The 4,282-nt window shown below is 40.1% G+C and overlaps 2 non-coding genes across 2 annotated transcripts; both read right to left on the bottom strand.

Moving 5' to 3' along the window:
• Positions 1-1,336: 1,336 nt before the first annotated feature.
• On the bottom strand, positions 1,337-1,408 carry trnae-uuc (transfer RNA glutamic acid (anticodon UUC)). The gene has a single exon. It is a non-coding gene; the product is annotated as a tRNA-Glu (tRNA).
• A 1,675-nt stretch (positions 1,409-3,083) lies between these two features.
• Positions 3,084-3,156, bottom strand: trnak-cuu (transfer RNA lysine (anticodon CUU)). Its single transcript has one exon. It is a non-coding gene; the product is annotated as a tRNA-Lys (tRNA).
• Positions 3,157-4,282: the final 1,126 nt, after the last annotated feature.

Genomic DNA, 4,282 nt, shown 5'->3' with positions numbered 1-4,282 from the left:
TCCAGGCACATACGGAAACTATGTCCTACGATTATCAACATTTACACCGCAATAGACAATACACTCTTAGACTGCTCCTGATCAAATCAATAGGTTTTGCAGCAGCCTCCGAGCAACGCATTCTCATCCTCTCAGGTTCTGCAGAGGCCTCAGATCTACGCATTCTTCATCTCTGCCCAAAGGCAGACCCATCTCCGACATCATCTAAAAACGCCTTAACTCTCAAATACCAATTTCCACTGCATTCAGCAGCTCTCTGCTCTCTACAGCAGGCCACTGCACACTACTGACAGCATTCCATCGTCTACTCCCTCAGATCGTTCAGCAGATCTCGTCTCTACTGTTAATATGCTCTCATTATAGCAAATCTCGGCTCCCTCTTCAGATCTGCTCACTATTGCAGCATACAAAGTTGCTTTAGTTTACTGTTCAAATCTGCAACTGCTCTCCTCTAGAGCTTCCAACGCTCCAGCTTTCCTCCAATACCTGGATCTAAAATATATATATATATACACAGAGAGCTTGACTTCCTCAGCAATTTAGCCTCTTGTCCGCTCATCCTCTCAGATACTACAAGCTTTAATACATGGTACGAGACTGGAAATCTGTTTGATTTATGAATTATGAGTCTCACTCCCTCGGCCTCTTGTCTCAACCACTGCCGCCCGGCTGTTCCTCGCCGGCCTGAGGGGACCCCCGGCCACATCCTGTTCTTCTGCTGCTTATGCGCTAAGCCTTCCAGGCCTCAACCTTGCTGTCCCATCTCCTCTCTTCCATTTCAGGTCCAGGACCATTTCAGCCCCCTCATGCAGTAGGCCGTGCCTCCACCAGCCGAGCGGGCCCCGACTGAGGGGGGGTGGTTTCTCTGTTTTCGTCTGTCCTAAACGGACCCGAGACTTTTCTTAAGCTCTCCACGCTGCCCAGCTGACAGCTTAGCTGCCTGAGGATGCTGCACTGAGTTGCGAAGGATCTGTCCTTTTGTCCTGTTCATCCCCTTCCTGTCTCTTGTTCCACTAAATGCCCAGCAGCCAGAGGATGCTGCCTGACCCGTCGGGAGCGAGTGTCAGATTGTTGTATGTTATGTGTCTAAACTTTGCTCTTTCTCTCTCACTTTTACGTCACCCCTCTCAAGCCCTCGTAGGCAACCAGTGAAATGTGAGGTGATGTGAATAGAGTCAAATACATTGCATCATTCTGTATATATATATATATATATATATATATATATATATATATATATATATATATAATTTCAAGTAACTGTAGCTTTATTATCATAATGAAAACACACTACACATGACCACAGTTCTGTAACAAAATGACAATAACAAAGATGTTCCCATACCGGGAGTCGAACCCGGGCCGCCTGGGTGAAAACCAGGAATCCTAACCGCTAGACCATATGGGAAGATAAATACCAAATTCCTGGACATGTAACAGTAGCTAGTATACAGTACAATGATGGTAAAAAAAACTAATATTACAAACGTTACAAATTAAAGCAAACTTCAAGCCATTTATATTTATTCTCAATTAACACAAACTCTTCAATTGCTAAAAAATATAAAAAATCTCCCTTTGTGCTTCTCGGAAGGCATACGATGGAGGGCGCACTGCAGTTTTTTCAGTCGGGAATATTACAAATTAGCAGACTGCTTTAAAATACACATGTAGGGCGGGCGTCTGTTACAAAGACTTGTCTCACTGTATGTATCTCCATAATGTGTTGGGACTAAATACGCAGATATATTAAAACTACTTGGAGAATGCGGGCATCGATCCCGCTACTTTTCTCATACTCAGCGAGCGCTCTACCATTTGAGCTAATTCCCCCTGAATTATGCCAGCGATTCTCATAGGCTACATCACAGCTTGATATGAGCAATTCAGATTGTCAGATTTTTGGCAATGTAGTCTGCCATTTGCAAATTCAAAAAATAAATGGATTAACTAAATAGCAAATATTTCGACTAGAGGTATGTTTTCAATTTCTTCAAAAAGTAGTCTCAGCTTGTTGATTCAGTCGCTTTAAAATCCATCTCTGTGTCCCGATGCAGCATCGCTGTGTGCTGTGGCTTGAGTTTGTTTGACGAGGCAGAAATTAAAATGGTATTGAGTGGTGACAAGAGTTTGCTATCAGCTGTTGATTTCCTTGAAAATCTTTTATAATAAAATGAACACATTTATTCATTTTAAAAATAAGTAAAAGTCAACTGTCAGAAGTGGGATTTGAACCCACGCCTCCATTCGGAAACCAACACACACAATTCTTTACAGTCCTTGCTTGTGCTAGAGTGCTGAAGCAAGTTCGTTTTTATGGTTTAACAGGTTGGTCTCTGTGGTGCAATCGGTTAGCGCGTTTGGCTGTTATCCGAAAGGTTGGTGGTTCAAGTCCACCCAGGGACGATGCTTTTTGCATTTCTTAATCACATTAGAAAATGGCACTCTGATAAATTGTTATTTCTTCCAATTACACTGAAGCAAAAATTGTGCTCTGTTTTTTAGTTCAAAATAATACAAAACAAAAATAGTCTTGCTATTTGCCGAAACCCGGGATCAAACCAGGGACCTTTAAATCTTCAATCTAACACGCTCCCAACTGAGCTATTTCGGCTTGACGAGACTAGTGTTTCGAGATAGCATTCTTTTTGGCAATCGCCTTTTTGTCAATCCAGTAAACCTGTGTATTATGAGAAACGTTCAACAGCTCGGAAACACCATAATAGAATCCTGACAAGCTGCGTTTGTTACAGTAGAAAACTGCATTATTTATTTCAGCACAGGCTAGGGTTGTCTATTGTATCAAGGCCCGATTGGGTTTATTACGCACATACCAACTGTTGCTGCATGAATGATGTAATGACAATTGTAAAAAAAGAAACGGATTGAAGCCAACCCAAAAAAGTAAGATTATTTATTTCAATATCGTTATAGCTATAAACGATGCATGCTTTTTACAAGAGCAATTGCTATTTGACAATGACCAAAAAGTAATTTTGTTGCAATACTGTATACAATGTGAACAGAATCAGACATTGCTCCGTTGCCTCGAAGAAACATCTACAATTTGTATTTAAAAAGGACGCCCAACGTGGGGCTCGAACCCACGACCCTGAGATTAAGAGTCTCATGCTCTACCGACTGAGCTAGCCGGGCTGACTGGGGAAAGTTTCTTTCACTCTAACCAACTGAGCTATTAATTTGTCATCTTATTTGAGAAAAAAAACGACAGAACCAAAGATTCCAAATATAATCCACTGCACGTCACCAGAAACGGCTTTGATGAGACAAAGTCGTATGACACGAACCCTAAGAATGTTATTCCAGATTCATTGTCGCTTAGAAACAACTGCAGCCTCCCTGCCTCAATACAAATAAAACCAATACAAAAATCAAATTACATGTATTTAAAAATGAATGGTCTCATCCATCTGGAACGATTGGTTCTGCATTTATACAGTATCAACCTTAATCTGAGTTGAGAGGCTCCCAGCCTGTGGAGGATTTTAAATGTGAGGAGATGTGAATAGAGTCAAATACATGTGCATCATTCTGTATATATATTCTATATATATTTTTGTATATATATTTCAAGTAACTGTAGCTTTATTTTATTTTTTTTCAACAATTTTTTATTTTATTTTATAACTGTAGCTTTATTATCATAATGAAAACACATTACACATGACCACAGTTCTGTAACAAAATGACAATAACAAAGAACCACAAAAACTGATTGAGAGGAAAGGTAGGTACGGTAATTCCTCGTACAAGTTAGGAAAACTTGTTTGAAACTACCGAGAGTCTCTAGACAGCTCAAAGAGTTTAGCTGTTTTTACCATGTTGCAGCAGCAAAACTAAATCACTTTGAATTACCATCTGTATCCGTATCAAAAGACTGAAACTTTCTTACCTCAAATGTGAAAAAAAGGTACATACATCTTATACACAATGAGATATAAGTCATCAAACTAAGGTGAAATTATTATTCTTCTTCTTCCTCTTCCGTCTACTTTTTAAGGATGTGTAGCGACTATTCAAACAGAAAAGCTAAATAACTGGACCTCTACCAATCATGTGATTCCACATGTTGGTCAACGTCAAAACATACCAGGGTGTGCAAGCAGTTTGATATCCACACCATTTATATTAAAGACATTATGTTTTAAAACAGCACATATCGCAGTGAGAAACAAAGTAAAACACAGAGGTTTGAACTCGCAACATGACGCTCTTGAAGAGCACACGACCTTAACCCGCTGCACCACTGCGCAGTTGTTGA

Source organism: Acipenser ruthenus, chromosome 32, assembly GCF_902713425.1.
Source record: "Acipenser ruthenus chromosome 32, fAciRut3.2 maternal haplotype, whole genome shotgun sequence".
NCBI lineage: Eukaryota > Metazoa > Chordata > Actinopteri > Acipenseriformes > Acipenseridae > Acipenser > Acipenser ruthenus.
The sequence above is the reverse complement of the archived record's forward strand: the minus strand, read 5'-3'. Positions and strand labels throughout refer to the sequence as shown.